We start from the raw sequence: 18,280 nt of genomic DNA on the forward strand, positions 1-18,280 counted from the left end.
CCAAGTATGGTTTAAATCGGTTCATAACCTGATATAGCTGCCATATAAACCGATCTTGGGTCTTGACTTCTTGAGTCTCTAGAGGGCACAATCCTTATCCGATTTGAATGAGTTTTTGCACGAAGTATTTCGTCATGATATCCAACAACTGTGCTGATATAGCTGTCATATAAACAGATCTGGGGATTTGACTTCTTGAGCTTCTAGAGGCCGCAATTCCTATCCGATTTTGCTGAAATTTTGCATGACGTATTTTATTTTTACTTTCAACAACTGTGTCAAATAAGGTTCAAATCGGTTCATAACTTGATATAGCTGCCATATAAACCGATCTGGGATCTTGACTTCTTGACCCCTAGAGGTCGCAATTATTATCCGATATGCCTGAAATTTTGTACGACGAATCCTCTCATGACCATCAACAAACATGTTTATTATGTTCTGAATCGGTCTATAGCCCGATACAGATCCCATATAAATCGTTCTCTCTATTTTACTTCGTAAGCCCCAATGGGCGCAATTCTTATACGAATTGGCTGAAATTTTACACAGGTCTCCAACATATAATTTAATTGTGGTCCGAACCGGACCATATCTTGATATCGTTTTAATAGCAGAGCAACTCTTTTCTTATATCCTTTTTAGCCTAAGAAGAGATGCCGGGAAAACAACTCGACAAATGCGATCCATGGTGGAGGGTATATAAGATTCGGCCCGGCCGAACTTAGCACGCTTTTACTTGTTTTATTATCAAAATATACATATTAAAGGCATAACGGCTTCTTAAGCATCGATCTAATTATAACATATTCTAGATAAATGTTTTTCTGTTCGGTTTATTTTCCCATGCATGTACAATAAATCATAAAGTTACTGCCTCACTACTCTTTCTTTTATAATTCACAAACAATATTTTCCGTTACATTTTTGGGGAAAGTACAGCACATATGACAAACAAAAGTCGATTAGAGAGCGCTCCGTTCTTGCTGAAGACATAATTAACAAGTAAAAGAGTGCTAAGTTCGGCCAGGCCGAATCTTATTTGACCTCCACCATGGATCGCAATTATCCAGTTCTTTTCCCGGCATTTCTTCTTAGGCAAAAAAAAGCGTGCAAAGTTCATCCGGGCCGAATCTTATATACCCTCCATCATGGAATGCATTTATCAAGTTCATGCTATTTTTGCTATAATTGCTATTTTATTGGAACAATATCAAGTAATGGTTCATTTCGGACCATAATTAAACTGAGTATTGGAGACCATAGTAGAAGCCATTATGTAAAATTTCAGCCAAATCTCGTAAGAATTGCGCACTTTAGGGGCTGAAGAAGTAAAATAGGGAGATCGGTTTATAAGGGAGCTGTATTAGGCTAAAAACCGATTCATGCCATATTCGACACGTATGTTAAAGGTTATGAGAGAAGCCGTTGTACAAAATTTCAGCCAAATCGGGTAATACTTGCGCCCTTTAGAGGCCCAAGAAGTCAAGATCCCATATTGGTTTATATGGCAGCTATACCAGGTTATGAACCGATTTGAAATATTCTTAGCACAGTTGTTGAAAGTTATAACAAAACACCTCATGCAAAATTTCAGCTAAATGGGATAATAATTACACCCTCTAGTGGCTCACGAAATCAAGACCCCAGATCGGTTTATATGGCAGATATATCAGGTTATGGACCGATTTGAACCATTCCTAATACAGTTGTTGGAAGTCATAACAAAACACATCATGCAATATTTCAGCCAAATCGGATAAGAATTTCTCCCTGTAGAGGCTCAAGAAATCCAGACCCCAGATCGGTTTATATGGCAGCTATATCAGGTTATGGACCGATTTGAACTATTCTTAAAACAGTTGTTGAAAGTCATAACAAAACACATCATGCAAAATTTCAGCCAAATCGGATAAATCGGATGCGTTCTTTAACGGCTCAAGAAGTCAAAATCCCAGATCGGTTTATACGGCAGCTATATCAGGTTTTAGGCCGATCTGAACTATTCTTTACACAGTTGTTGCTAGTCATAACAAAACACCTCATGCTAAATTTCAGCCAAATCGGATAGGAATTGCGCACTCTAGACGCTCAAGAAGTCAAGATCCCAGATAGGTTTACATGACAGCTATATCAGGTCAGCACAGATGTTGGAAGCCATAATAAAACACCTCATGCAAAATTTCAGCCAAATCGGATAAGAATCGTGTCCTCTAGACGCTTAAGAAGTCAAGACCCCAGATCGGTCTATATGGCAGTTATATCAGGTTATGAACCGATTTCAACCATACTCAGCACAGTTGTTGGAGTCATAATAAAATACCTCATGCAAAATTTCAGCCAAATCGGATAAGATTTGTGCCCTCTAGCATCTCAAGAAGTCAATATCCCAGATCTGTTTATATGGCAGCTATATCAAAACGTGAACCGATATAGCCCCTTTACAATTCCAACTGACCTACACTAATAAGAAGTATTTGTGCAAATTTTCAAGCGTGCTTTCGACAGACAGACGGACGGGCATGGCTAGTTCGACTTAAAATGTCATGACGATCAAGAATATATATACTTTATGGGGTCTTATACGAATATTTCGAGGAGTTACAAACAGAATGACGAAATAAGTATACCCCCATCCTACGGTGGAGGGTATAAAAAGGATAAAAGAAAATATTTGATCTGCTTTTAGAGCGATATTAAGATATGGTCCGGTTTGGACTACAATAAATTATATGTTGGAGATCTGTGTAAAATGTCAGCCAATTCGTATAAGAATTACGACCTTTGGGGGACCGATAGACCGACTCAGGCCATATATTAAACAAGTATGTTAATGGTCATGAGAGGATCTGTAGTACAAAATTTCAGGCAAATCGGATAATAATTGCGACCTCTAGAGGCTCAAAAAGTCAAGACCCCAGATCGGTTTATATGACACCTATATGAGGTTATCAACCGATTAGAACCTTACTTGACGCAGTTGTTGGAAGTCATAGCGAAACACGTCGTGCAAAACTTCATTCCAATCGGAAAAGAAATGCACGCTCTAGAGGCTCAAGAAGTCAAGACCCAAGATAGGTTTATATAGCAGCTATATCAGGTTACGGTCCGATTTGCACTTGTTGGATATCATTACAAAACACGTTGTGCAAAATTTCATTCCAATCGGATAGGAATTGCGCTCTCTAGAGGCTTAAGAAGTCAAGACCCAAGATCGGTTTATATGGCAGCTATATAAAAACAAGAACCGATATGGTCCATTTACAATCCCAACCAACCTACACTAATAAGAAGTATTTGTGCAAAATTTCAAGTGGCTAGCTTTACTCCTTCGAAAGTTAGCTTGCCTTCGACAGACTGACGGACGGACGGACATGGCTAGATCGACATAAAGTGTCACGACGATCAAGAATATATATACTTTATGGGGTCTCAGACGAAGATTTTGAGTAGTTACAAACAGAATGACGAAATTAGTATACCCCCATCCTATGGTGGAGGGTATAAAAATATAAGATTAAAGAAAGTGACAGCATAAATGGGCATAAACACTTTGTGTGCTAGCACCTTCAATAGTACGAATCGAATGTGCTTCATAGCTATGTATTTCCAAGTCTCCCATGTATGTACGTGTTTTGATCGTATAGGCTGCTATGCGCACACGAGTTGTTATAGCACGACAAATTGAATTCCATTTTATAAAGTTTAGCCTATCAAAAATAAGTATTTACATTCGCAACAGTAGGAGGAGCTTAAAGTATGGCATAGTCAGAATTTTTTTTCACACAACAATGGCTTTTAACAAAGGGTTCAAGTGATATTCAACTATACACACAATATGTATGTATGTATTAGACTGTCCCTCAGCATAAAGACATCTGAACCGATTTTGGTGAAATTTAGCATAGCTTTCAGATTAAAATTTGGTTGAAACTACATTTTTATGGTGCAATTTTGGTGATATATATATGGGAGCTACATACATATATCAGGTTATTCTATAAGAAAGCTAGTATTTTTTTTTTTTTTTTTAATAAAACAAAAACGGCTGTGGATATCAATGAAATTCTTTATTTCTGTGAGAGTACGTTCGATGCCATTATGTATCTTTTGCATGGACACCACGGGCACGCTAGCAGAAGTCCAGATGCTGATCCCAACTTTCGACGGTTTTCAAGCATAAAACGGCCGCTACTTCTGCAATTTTGCGTTCGATATTCGTGCGAAGTCCATCAATCGTCGTTGGCTTGTTGACATAGACCATAAACTTGACGCGCGTTTAGCTTTGTTTTTGAGCGTTGCGTTGAAAGATGCAACACTGCAAACAAATTCCACAAAAGCTACGCTCAAAAGTTAAACAATTTTTAACTATGACACTACTTCACGCATGGCAACACATAATGGCGCTTATTTTCAGTCGTCAAAGTTGAAAATTCTTTAACTTTTGCGTTTTGCTTTTGTGGAATTTTATGTCAGAGTTTAATTTTTCAATGCTACGCTCGAAAACAATGCTCAACGCAGTCATTCTGTTTTGGCCTTAAAGACCTCAAATCGAACGACCGAGGCAGCCAATCCACTGGACCATTTCGTGAGATAACACGTTCTCCAAGCTAGGTTTCCAATAAATTGGCTGTGACATTCGCTGTGTCGCTTGCGGTGCCGTCCGTTGGAGCGCCATGTCCTCCAATTCCATATTATCCAATTGAGGCCAAAAACATTCTGTTATCATTGAACGAAAGCGATTCCCATTCACAGTAACGTGCCGGTCTTGATTGTCACGGAAGAAGTACGACCCAATGACGGCGCCGGCCAATAAACCGTATCAAACCGTAATTTTTCGTGATGCAATGATGGCTCATGGAGAACGTGAATATTGCTGTTTGATTAATTACGCGAATTTTGCTTATTGATGAAGCCAGAAATTAACCTCATCGCTGAATCTCTTAACGTTGAGGCCACTGACTCCGAATTTTTGGTAATAAATATTAATTAATTCGACTCGTTGTTGGCTCGTATATCTCTCCATCATGAAATGGAAAATCTTACTGAAGAGAAATGTCAAAAGAGCGGCAAAAATTTGGCGTCGTTTGCTGTCCCTATCGGCCTACTTTTGTAGCGTACCTGTAAGAAACCTGTATCTTAATCTGAACCGATTTTCGCCGATTGTCCTGGGCTAGGTTAGGTTAGGATTGAGTAGCAGTCTGCCATCAGACTTACTTAGACGTTTTCGTCCATTGTGATATCACAGGAACAGAAGAAGGAAGATGCATTCTAGTTCCTACCGTTGAACCATCCAGATCGCTTTTAAAAGCCCAATAACTTGCGAATGTTCACATCCGCTAAATCAGACAGGTTCTCAAAGAAATGAGAACCTAAAGTGGAACTCCTTCTAATTGCCAGCGCGGGACACACACACAGAAGGTGTTCTATAGTCTCTTCTTCCTCGATATTCTCACAGCTTCTGCAATAGTCGTTGCTGGCAACCTTCAGTCTGTAAGAATGTTTTCCGATTAGACAGTGACCTGTCATGACGGACACAATGACTGAGACGTCTGTTCTAGCCAATGACAGCAAAGCAGTAGACCTCTTCAAGTCTAGATGAGGCCACATAGTTTTGGAATGCTCATAGCCCCCTCTTTGTGACAATCTATCATTCGTTGTCCTTCGGGCCTAGTCCTGAAAACATAGCTTATATGTCGCTAGAGGCATACACACAGATTCCAGTATCCCTGGAATGTGTAGTCTTGTCAGCTCGTCCGCTTCAGAATTCCCTATGATATCTCTGTTGCCCGGCACCCAGAAGAGGTGAATTTTGAACTGTTAGGCTATTCCGTTGAGTGATCTGCGACAGTCGAGGGCTGTTTTTGTGTTCAGAAATACGTTCTCCAGGGATTTAACGGCTGCCTGAAAAGATATTTATGCCAATCGTCGTAATGACATTATATCTTAGCCATTCCACCACTTCCTTAATTGCAAGGATCTTCGCTTGATACACACACCTTAGAGTACACCCAAGGCCCACCTAGTCGTTTAGTTTGGAACCATCCGTTTAGAAGTCTATGTAACTTCTGTTACCAGGGATATCGTAGTTCCATTCGGTTCTATCAGGAATAGTGGAACAGTACTTTTTATCAAAAAGCGGCTCAGGTAGGGTGTAGTCCACACTGTCTGGAACATCGGATATTATATCAAGGATAACACAGTGTCCATAGCCGCCACATGACCAATGAGAAAGCTCCCTTAACCTCACGGCAGTGGTCGCTACAATTTGGGTAGCCATAATGTCCAGAGGCGCAAGATGTTGCAATAAATTCAGTGCATCAGATGGTGTCGTCCTCAGTGCGGCTATGATGCACAAACAAGCCATCCTTTGGATCCGGTTAAGTATTGAGCAGTAGCGTTTGTTCTAAGTCGAGGGAAAAAAATATGTGGAATATTTAATGAAAATTGGATAACAAATGCAATCTCCTCCTTGATTACAAAAAAAAAGACGGACGGACGGGCGAACTGTGCAGTGCATAACAGCCACAGTTATGTATATTTGTTTAGGAATATCTTTCTAGAGTCTACAACTGGAACCCTTAGAAAGGATTACATCCAACATTGGTCGCCGGTCGGCGAGGGCTATGAATAACCAATCGGCATAATATTTCACATTTTACTTATCGATTTTTTTCGAGGTTGTGCATTCAAAAAAGTTTGGTTTTTTGGGACTCTCTAGTATATACTTATACTAATATCAGATCTATGCTGCGGCTGGCTTTTCTAAACACAATTAATTCTTTTAGCTTTGTTTATGGCTATGTTTCTTTGCTAATAAGCAAAGCAAGCTGAAGTCGGCCGTTGCCAAATATTTCCGAATTTATTTAAATCTTGAAATATTTTGATGAGCTTTGCCAAGGAGTTCAGATGGGTAATAAACCAATTCGTTCCAAGTTTAGTGCATATCCGTACCATATTGCTGTGAGATTCGCTCTTATACGTGTAAATGGAGGAATGCATACATGTGGAAGCTATATCTTAATCTACATTGAGAGCTAGTAAACAGATTAATTAATGAGGAAGAGACGGATAAACCAGAGGGATGCACAATTCGTCCCCAGCCTTTAAGTAAAGGTGGTGTTTCTGACTCGGATTCAGGCAGCGACTGTGTCAATGAAACAGTCATCGCAGCCGAATCGAGAGATGAGGGCAACGGGATGGCGGCAGAATTGAGCGATGGCTTTGCTAAGCTCACAAGCAGACCGAGAAAGCGATCCGGTGTACGACGAAGGAGACAGAGGAGTATGTACCGGCAGCGTAATCGGGCGAAAGTGCAGGATGCTGGAAGGGATAGAACTGACATTCCAAGCACTTCTACGGAAGCTGGAAAAATAATCAGATCTCCCGAAGAGCATAACACTGTTAAAATGCTGAAGAAGAAAAAGAGTTCTCCGCTTTCAAGTACTCTGGGAAAACCAAGCCAGCCATCCCGCAATGGAGACTCTAGACGGTGTCCTGCGGAGGTAGACAAAGCCCGAACAGAAAGACAAAGCCCGTCCATGAGTCTTCATGGAGGACTGTGACTTCCAAACTAAGGCCACATCCATCACGGAAGGGGAAGATGGTTGCTGCGAATGGTAAGGAGCCGCCCTCTTACGCCAGAGTGGCAAGGAAGTACAACAGATATGAGCTGACTTATGCAGTCATCAATATCGTCTGTGCATCCGGTAGGATTCCACCAGATCATCGGTCCCAAGTGGAGGATCTGGTTAACGATCGAATTTTCGAACATGTGTGGAACTCTGTAGAGGGTCCACCCATATAAATAATGAGCTGCGTCGGCGGAATGTATTGATACCGTCAAATAGCTCGTCAGAGGTATTCACGCTCCAAGGGAGGGCGCAAATTTCCACCTGGTGAGAAAGATGGATATCCCCCAGCTCACAAAGGCTACGGTCTTCATCAAGGGATGGGGCAGTAAATTTGCGACGGAACGCATGTTGGGATTCTTGGACAAGCAAAATGAAGGTTTGGTCGCATAGAAGTGCGAGGTCTTCCACAGGGAGGAGAAGAAGGAAGGAACTCCTTTTGTGGTTGGCATTGATCAAGTCTCCGTAAAAAGTTTGGCTAAGACTACAGGCATGGCGCACTACGGGAGCAAAGCTATCTCTTTCACGATAGAGAAGACTAGGATAGGCAGAAATTTTAATTCTACAACATCAGGCCATGCATTGGCAGGTGACTCAACTCCGCCCAACAAACAGGGGGCTGACAACGAGACAATCACGGCATCTCTCAACATTGGAAAGACTAGGAGAAGCAAAGATCCTAATACTAAAATATCAGACAGTGCAGTGGCGAGAGACCCAACACAGCCTAACAAACTGGAACCCGACGACGGACCCATCACCGACTTGAAGATTCGGATTACTAGGATAGGTAAAGATCCGAATATTGAAACATTAGGCAGCGCAGCGACAGGAGACTCAATGCAACCCAACGAGCAGGGAGCCTATGATGGTACCATCATCTACTCAGAAGGAGCCCATTTACTTAAGATTTGGAAGGATGAGATAGGTAAAGATCCTGGTATTGAAACAGTCAGTCAACAGGCAGTATAGGGAATGGAAACCCAATACAGCTTTACGAACAGAGACCCGACGATGGAACCATTACCGACTTTATAAAGAGTCGGTAGACTAGACTAGGCAATTAACCTAAAACGATGACATCAGGCAGTGCAGTGACAGAAAAGTCAATGCAGTCTAAAGACCAGGGAGCAGAAGATGAGATCATCACCTACTCCCATCTCAACGGAGCGAGTTTCATATTGCCTTAATTCAGGCCGACACGGGATAACTATGAGCACCACACAGGCTGGAACTTTGAGCTCCGACTTGTGTGGTGTCCATCGTTAACACGGGAAGCTTATCTGAAGCTACCGAGCGTCCACAAGTTGCGGATGGTGGAAAGCTCCGTTTTTATGCGGAGTAGTTGTGAATGCGGCGCGGGCAGTCAGCGATTTTCGAGAGGAGAGTCTCAGTGAGGAGTCAGGTGGCACTGGCTCTTAATTAAATACTGAGTGCCAATGATACTCAAGATGACAAGGGGAGTTATTGGCGCCTTCAAATAACCAATAGCCAACATCACCGTCTGTTCCCAGGATAGGGGCGGCTGGAGGCGAGCGTCGGATCTTGAAGCAAGTGGCTCGCCACAACGAGGGATACATGTGCAATCCCACAAAACCCATGTGGTTGGGGCGCTGGGCCAGTAACCCGCCCCCGGAAAACTATGAGAACTACTATGAGAAACAAAGGAATAGTAAAAACGGACCCCCCAACGCTGACGACTCACGGAAACAAAAAAAGGACCACGATTTGCGGATCTGCACCTGGAATGTCCACACTCTTTATAGAGAAGGTGCAGTATACGCGCTGGCGGATGTATTAGAGAAGTACAAGGCAGATATTACCGCCTTACAGAAAGTGCGATGGACTGGGAATGGCGTCACTAAAACACCAAACGGTGACGAACTATACTATAGCTGGTGCAGTGGTAAAATGCCGCGAAAACCGTACTTGGGTACCAGAAGCCTCCTCCAAGAAACCCATGGTACGACCAAGAGTGTCGAGATGCTACTGAAGCCAAGAATGCGATACAGCAACACACCAGATGAAGGAGAGGTATCCGTAGAAAAGGAGAGAGGAGAAACGTCTATTCCGCAGAAAGAAAGAAATGGAAAGACGTGGGTGTGAGCGAATTGAGATGTACAGGAGTCAGAATGAAGTCCGGAAATTCTACCAAAGAAGTAAACATCAAACCGATGGCTTTGGTGCAGGCACATCCTCCTGCAGAGACAAAGAAGGAAATCTGGTAACTGACACAGATAACATACTGAGGATATGGAAAGAACATTTTACCCAACTGCTAGTCTCCGACGTTGGCAGCGAAGAGGATACCGCAGAACCAATCCCTGATGATGGTATAAAATGTTTACCTCCTAGTCAGAATGAGGTCCAAGTAGCGGTGACCCGACTAAAGAACAACAAGGCAGTCGGAGCCGGCGGGTTACCCGCTGAACTATTTAAAACCGGAGGCGACACGCTGATAAGGCGTATGCATCAACTTATCTGCGCAATTTGGCTAGTAGAACGCATACCCGATGATTGGAACCTCAGCATGTCCCGTACACAAGAAAGGAGGCAAGACGGAATGTGCCAACTACAGAGGGATAAGTCTCCTCCCCATCACTTACAAGATACTCTCGAGCGTACTGTGTGAAAGATTAAAACCTAAAATCAATGAGATGATTGGTCATATCAATACGGAGACCTGGTAAATCCATCCTAGATCAGATATTCACACTGCGCCAAATCCTGGAAAAGACCCGAGAAGGACAAATCAACACTTACCATCTCTTTGTTGACTACAAAGCCGCCTTCGATACTCCTTTACGTTCAAAGGTATTTCAAGCCATGTCTGAGTTTGGTATCCCTGTAAAATTAATAAGACTCTGCAGGATGGCACTTGCTGATACGCGTTCCTCATTAAGAATAGGAAAGAATCTCTCCGAAACATTTAATACCAAACGAGGTTTCAGACAAGAAGACAGCCTATCGTGTGATCTGTTTAATATCGTGCTGGAAAAGATTATACTAGATGCAGATGTGAATAGATATGGCACACTAATCACAAGAGAACATATGTTACTCGCCTATGCCCACGACATCGATATCATAGGTCGGTCACCGGAAGTACTAACTGCAGTCTTCGAATGAATCGAAAGAGAGTCAGTGAAAATGGGTCTGGCAGAAAATGGAGATAAGACGAAATGGCTGGTTTCAACTCTCAAAAAGACCTGCACGACCGAGCAGATAAAAAAAATTGAGAAAGTTGGGAACCACAACTTTGAGACCGTCAGTAACTTTATCTACCTCGGCACCGCCGTAACCGAAACGAATGACACCAGTTTTGAGATTAAGCGAAGAATAATACTGGGTAACAGATGCTACTTTGGACTACGTAAGCAGTTTAGAAACAAGGTCACCTCTCGACAGACGAAGACACTGTTACTACCCGTGCTGTTATATGGTTCTGAGCATGGGAGTATAGTTACACGCATCAAAATACAACGGCTGTGTTGGCTAGGTCATGTTGTCAGAATAGATGAAAAAGCTACAGCAAAAAAGTTTTTTGAAGGCAAACACGGTGGTACACGCAAACCGGGAAGACCAAAAGCCCGATGAAAAGATCAAAACTTGGTGTCAGAGATTTTTGAATGAGAACAGAAGATCGATGCGCTTGGAACGCAATTCTACGTTCGGCTAGTGGAACAAATATTCTGCCATAGCCAATTAAAGTAAGTAAGTAATTCAGGATCCATGGACTACCCTGAACAAATTTTCTGGACTGAACCATATAAACCATTATTTATTCTATGCTAACACTGGCACTCGGTCAAAGACCTGCGTTATTTGTCATAAAAATTTGAATTATATATTTTCCCCAGAGTTGTCAACTTCGGTTGCAACAGTGGTGAGACAGGGAGACGGTGGAACATACCTGGCATCACTTTATCTGTCTTTCGACTCTCCGACACCGCCATCTACGTCGGAGCTGCAACGGCTGGTGAGGAAAGCAAAACCGACAGGAAACAAGGTACTAATAGGGTGCGATGCGAACTCTCACCACATATCATGGGGTAGTACCAACACTAATAAGCGGGGCCAAGCCCAGGCAGAGTTGTTGAATACTAACGACCTAATAACACCTAATATTGGTAACACCACTACCTTTATTAATAGGATTAGGGAGGAGGTATTAGTTATGACGATATGTTTGGAAAATCTAATCGACGAGCTTCAGGACATTAGGCTACATTAGGTTTAGAATAGCACGGCCAACGCCGAATCCGAAAAGCTTCCGGAATGAGTTGAAACCCAACTGGACAAAATTCGGAATAGTTGTCCTCTTTGAGAAAGGAAATCAGCTCAAGAAAAACCCTGTATGACCGGGGAGATTTGCAATATTGAGAATGAGGTCCGCAAACTTTTTAACAGATCACGTCATAAAAAGGCGGATGTTTATTGGGATGTGTATTACACACGGGTCAAGGAATACAATAAGATTACCAAAGCGGCAAAACGTGCCTCCTGGAAGCTTTTCTGCGAACAGGTCGATGGCGTTAATGACGCCGCCAAGATAAAAAAGTTTATCTCAAAAACCCATGTCCAAACTTAAACTTTAGTAGACGATATGGGAGTGAGAGCAGAGACAACGGATGACATGTTGAGGCTTTTGATGGGAACGCATTTTTCACAAGAAATGAAGGGACTCACGGAGACACCGGAATCTTGGTACAATGACGTTGATCGAAAGTTTATAAATACAGAATTTATGGTGAAGGAATCCTTGAGGAGCTTCAAACCATTTAAGTCACCCTGACCTGATGGAATATTTCCCGCGTTACTACAGAAAGAGGCAAACTATATGGCGCCTCGTCTGACCAAAATTTTCACAGCGAGCCTAGGACTTGCATATACTCCGATAGCCTGGCAGTAGGCAAGGGTGGTGTTTATACCTAAGCCCTGCAAGGCAAGTTATGCGGCACCAATGGCCAACAGACTTATAACCCTTACGTCATTTCTACTCAAACCCGTGGTACGTATTGTGGACACCATTATAAAGAATAGGACATCCAGCGAACTGCTCAAATATAAACAGCATGCCTATGTCAAGGGATGGTCGGTGAAGACTGCCCTGCACAAGGTTGTGCATAAAATAGAAGAATTCTTCTATGGTATGACGCACATGATCCAATCCTTAGACCAGTACCGGGTGGACCCGGTCTTTAGAAAGTTGATAAACCATATGCTAAGGAACAGGTGGATAAATTGTGTGTACAATGGCATAAATAAAAGGGAGATAGTGGGCCTCACGCCACGGTAGTTTGGTGGACTGCTATGGAGAAAAAATGCAACATAAGGACCGTACAACAGGTTCAAAGAAAATGGTGTCTAGGCATATGCGAAGCGATGAGGACCACGCCCACTAGGGCACTGAAGACTGTTCTAGATATCCGACCCATTGAAATACAGAACTGCACACTTAATCTGTATTTCAATGGGTCGGATATCTAGAACAGTCTTCAGTGCCCTAGTGGGCGTGGTCCTCATCGCTTCGCATATGCCTAGACAACATTTTCTTTGAACCTGTTGTACGGTCCTTATGTTGCATTTTTTCTCCATAGCAGTCCACCAAACTACCGTGGCGTGAGGCCCACTATCTCCCTTTTATTTATGCCATTGTACACACAATTTATCCACCTGTTACAGCCACTGCGGCTAAGAGACTTAAGGTGATGGGAAAATGGATTGAGGATGGGAGCAGCTCATACCACCGCGGTATAATCGAGGCGAAGATAGGAAACCTGGAAGGAAGGGATAAGGTTTCCGATTGCCATCTGAAAGATCATGTTACACGGATGGATCAAAGCTAGCAAGTGTAAACATCTTTACCGACAGTAAAATTGCCATAAGGGCAATCACAACCAGAACGCCTTCTCTGAGGATGGCACAATCCGCATCGTTTGGGTGTCAGGCCATAACGGAGTAAGGGGAAATGAAAGGGCAGACGATTTGGCGGTGAAGGCCAGAGGACTGCCGTCAAAAAACTTGGTTAACCCGAATCCTTTCGGGTCGACGCAGTCCGAGTTAAGGGAGTGGGCGACGAATGCGCGTGCAACATTGTGGAACAGCGAAATGGTCGGTAGGACGGCGAAAATCCTATGTGGGATCCAGATCGTGAGAAGACGAGTCTATTACTCAAAGGAAGCAAGAAGGAGGTCAGTATAGCTATCGGTATCATAACGGGACACATAGGACTACGAGCTCACTTATGTAAAATCGGTGCGACAAGTGATAGCATGTGTAGGGCATGCGGGGAAGATAATGAGACGTTGGAGCATTTCCTTTGTCATTGCCCGGCTTTCGCATCTAACAGATACGGGCACTTAGGTGGAGACACAATACCAGACATGAACCAACTTAGAGGAGTGGTATTGAAAACAATAAAGGATTTTGTAAGTATCTTGGAATTCTTAACTTAAAATTTTCTTTTTAGAGGTTACTTCGTAGTTTTTAAGAGGGCACAACAAGCCGATTACTGGCTTAGGTGTATGTCCATAGTGGCATGTGGCGGATCAAAATCTGCACGCTCTTTTTAACCTAACCTATATTGAGATGAGCAGCTGAGTTATAAATCAATCAGCATCAAATTCAGTGAAGATCGATGCATACAAACCTATAGGAACCATATCTCAACCGATTTTAATTAAATGTAGCAAATATTTACAAATGAGAAAGAAATCAATCCGGGCCAAATTTTGATATTTGAAAAATCGGTTCAAAATTTTAGTTACTAAAAAAATTCGGACTTTTTATTTATAGCCCAATTTTTGCCAAAATTTGTATTTCGGCGTAAATTGATGTAATCATATTGTAGATAAGATTTTGTTTTTATGAAATAAAGCGCTTAGGTTAGGTTAGGTTTTCAACTACTTTCTTCTTATTGTATTTTGAGGACCTAACTTCTGGGTACAAAAATACATTTTTCATCAAATTGCGATCCAAATGGGAATGGTGAGTTATATATCTATATTCTACATATTTGTTTAGAAGGCTAGACAAAGGTCCAATTTTCGATATAACCTCCATATAGACCGATTTGTCGGTTATATTTTTCGCGGACATATTTTCATCAGATTCCAATGAATTTCAGATGTGTGTGACTCAAAGATTTGTATTATTACTTACTTTTGTATCCTTATGTACGCCGCCTTACCTTTTGCTAAAGTTATATGCTAATATGTTGCAGGAGCGAACTTTGGATGTGTTTGAGCCAACACTTTTTTTCAGCTATCTACGTGTTATTCCTTCTTACTCTCCGTTTTTGCGATGAAGCCCATTTGTTTGGTTTTTCTGATATTTTGCCTTTTAACACATCAACAACAATCCTTCTCTCGTGTTCAGTAAAGTGGGAAAACATCAGTACAAAGGTATTTTAAAGGGAAAATGGCGCAAAGGTGTTTCGTTATGCAGCCTTCATACCTAGTTGATGGTTATGACGAAAGCGTGCTGTGTATTGCTTACAATAAAAATAGCGCTTTTTACTATGTCATAAAACCCGATGCAAACAGCAACAATAAATAACAACAAAAGGTTAATATTTTGTGTGAAGAATGGGCGTGTGACTGCAACATTTTTATCCTCATTTTTATTCAAAAACCTTCTCTTTCATTTTATTCCTTCTAACAAACCATCATAAATTAAGTAGCAGTATTTTTCAGCAAACAACAGATTTTGCAGCAGTAGACCTGCTATTCTGAAATTGTAGAACTACTGCTATAATAGCAGAACTTCTGTGTAATAGCAACAAAATAACTACCAACAGTCATCAAACAGTGTTTGCTATTTTTTTATTTATTTTTTCATTAGCCGGTTGATGGTCTGCGTCGGTTTCCGGGGAGCGGCAGATTAAGAGCCTGGGAGTAGGCTTAGAATGGACTCCAAGGACTCAACAGCTGGGCGTTGGTATCAGGCTGTATCATGTTGTCTACAGCTGAGACCTCGACTGGAGAAACGGTTGCGCTAGGCTCCACTAGCCGACAGATGACTGGTCAGCAGGGACTTTCGACGAAGACACCCGGTTCGAGTCTTAAGGACAAGGCCGCATCGTTCTCAGGTTTATTGAGAGGCTTGGTGCCAATGATACTAAAACTCTCACCTATAAGGAGAGTGGTTCTCCTAATTGGGCTCGGAGTTTACAGGCTACCCCACGTCTAGATTTGGAAACTGCACCACAGTCGGTTAAAACGCTGCGGTCACCTAGGGGGCATCCTATGCTCAAAAGAACTAAGGCGAACAATATTAATACGGGCCCATGAACCTTTGCTCATGTCGCTATGGACAGCTTGGTGATGGTAATTGTAGACAAGGGAGAAGAACAGGGCTGCATACCTATGAACAATTGGAGTGAGATAGCCGATGGACTGTCATCTGCATCCCCCGATGTCCCAACAAAGTTGCCATGGCCATCTCCACTTTGTTACGATGCAGGCTGGTATCGGGGCCAGTTGGAATGTTTCGTTGCGCCCTAAGAAAGATTGGAGGAATCTGGCCAGGCACAGCACTGGATTTAGTCAAGAAGGAAGACATTCCATCTCGGCCATCATGGCACACGCTTGGATACCAAGGATTCCCTCAGATCCTGAATCCATACTTGGGAGACTAATCCCAATGTAATCCCAATCTTTCAACCATCAACTGGAACATTGCGGCTGTCTCGTAAACCTCAACAAGTCTGAAGGAGTTGTATCCTACGGATTCAACAAGTTGAGAATGAAGATGGATAGAAGCTGAACAATTGTCTGAGGAACTATCGACCACTTCTCTAAACTTTGGCGGATTGCAGGGGACTGAAAATTCCTCAAGCTCTGTGTGGGTTGGTCATCCGGTTGGATTGGGCTGAAGATACGCGCCAGCGGGGAAGGGCAGAACTGGAAAGGTACTTTGAAAGGAGGTGCTAGTGAAGCATTTAAGAAGCAATTGTCCACACCGCAAGTGTACAGTGTCCTGAGAAAAAGTGGGTCCCCAGCTTTCTCAACTGCCCCTGAATGTGTAATGAAACTCATCATCACAAGATTGAACGAATCTTGTGAGGATGAACTTCTGGCGAACTCAGAAGACGAGGCTAATACAACAGTGGTGGAAATTCTGAATACTGACCATGGTCCAGTTTCTGCAGATAAATTCCAACATTGTAAGGTCGTTTTGGCGGCACTAAAGGTCTTTTGATGGCAGGAGGATTTGACGTTGTTCTTATCCAGGAACCATGGGTGTGTGGAGGAATGGCTCAGAATTCCAGAACTTAAATTACTCAAGAGTGCAGGGTACAGGGAACGAAAGACACGAAGCCTGTATTATAAATAAATTAAATTAATAAGTCTCATTACTGACTGGCATACGATTCGTTTAAGTTGCTTGTTAAGCCGCTTCTTTTGGGAAAAAGAGGCTCTTTGTAATAAGTGGCGAACGATTTTAGAAGGCGAACGATTTTTGTCCTGTTAGTCTGTCATCCTTTATGCTGAAGACTCTTGAGAGGTTTATGATAATATATCTAAGGGAAAGATCCCTGTGGATCGCCTATCTCTGCAACAACATGCATTTAGCAAGGCCACTGGAACAGCCCTTCACGATATAGACGTCTATATAGATGGCTCTCTCGCTGCCAAGAAATATACAATAGTAGCATTTCTTGACATTAAAGGTGCTTTTAATAACGTGAAATCGACATCAATCGTAAAAGGGCTGGAGTTTTTAAACATCAACACTACCGTACTTTCAGTGAAATTTGTGAGTAATAGAAGCAAACATGTTTGCTGTAACAGCAGAAATTCTGCTGAAAATGAGACAGCAGTAATTTTTTGCTGAAACAGCAAACGTTTTTTGCAGTTTTAAAATGCAAGAAAGTAAAAAACCCAAATATTTAAAAAAATTTCATTTCTTTCAATCTAATAAGCATGTAACGCAAAATTTTTCCACCTTTCTACAATTTGCTAGTTTTTGAACGAATTTAAATAACGGCAAATGAATAACGACTTCTATTATATTACGCTTATAAACAAAAAATTAACGCCTAAAATTGGCAATTTTTAGAATAATATACGGCAATTGCTGTATATAATTGATGTTTACAAATTTTTTATGGATTCATTCAAAAGTTTTAAATTTTTAATTTAATATCAGCAGACAGTGTTTGCTGATATCCGTAAACTAATTTCTCTGGGTGTAATTAATAACGTACTTACTAAAAGAAGCATTACGACAAGCTTGGGATCTGTAGATCTGAAAAGTTCAGCAGAGGAACACCTCAAATAGGCTTACTGTATACTTTACTCTGAAATATGGCCCTTAACAATATATTATTGTCTCTGGAAGAAAATGGTGTAAAAGTGGTCGCGTATGCTGATGACATGGCTACTGCGGTTAGGGGAAGTTTTCGAGCACTCTTAGATATGTACTTCAGGAAGCTCTAAGTGCAACGTCGAAGAGGACTGCCGAAAGTGTTCTTGGCGTAAATCCGTGAAAGACCGAAATAGTTCTCTTCAGCAGGCGATACAAGTTACCAACGGTGGCACGTGTCTCCTTGGCAGGGGAGAAAGTTCCATTTACTGAAAATTCAAAAAACCTGAGTGTTTTGCTGGACAGGAAATTGAACTACAAATCCAACGTTTTGGAAA

Source organism: Stomoxys calcitrans, chromosome 5 (assembly GCF_963082655.1).
Source record: "Stomoxys calcitrans chromosome 5, idStoCalc2.1, whole genome shotgun sequence".
Classification (NCBI taxonomy): domain Eukaryota; kingdom Metazoa; phylum Arthropoda; class Insecta; order Diptera; family Muscidae; genus Stomoxys; species Stomoxys calcitrans.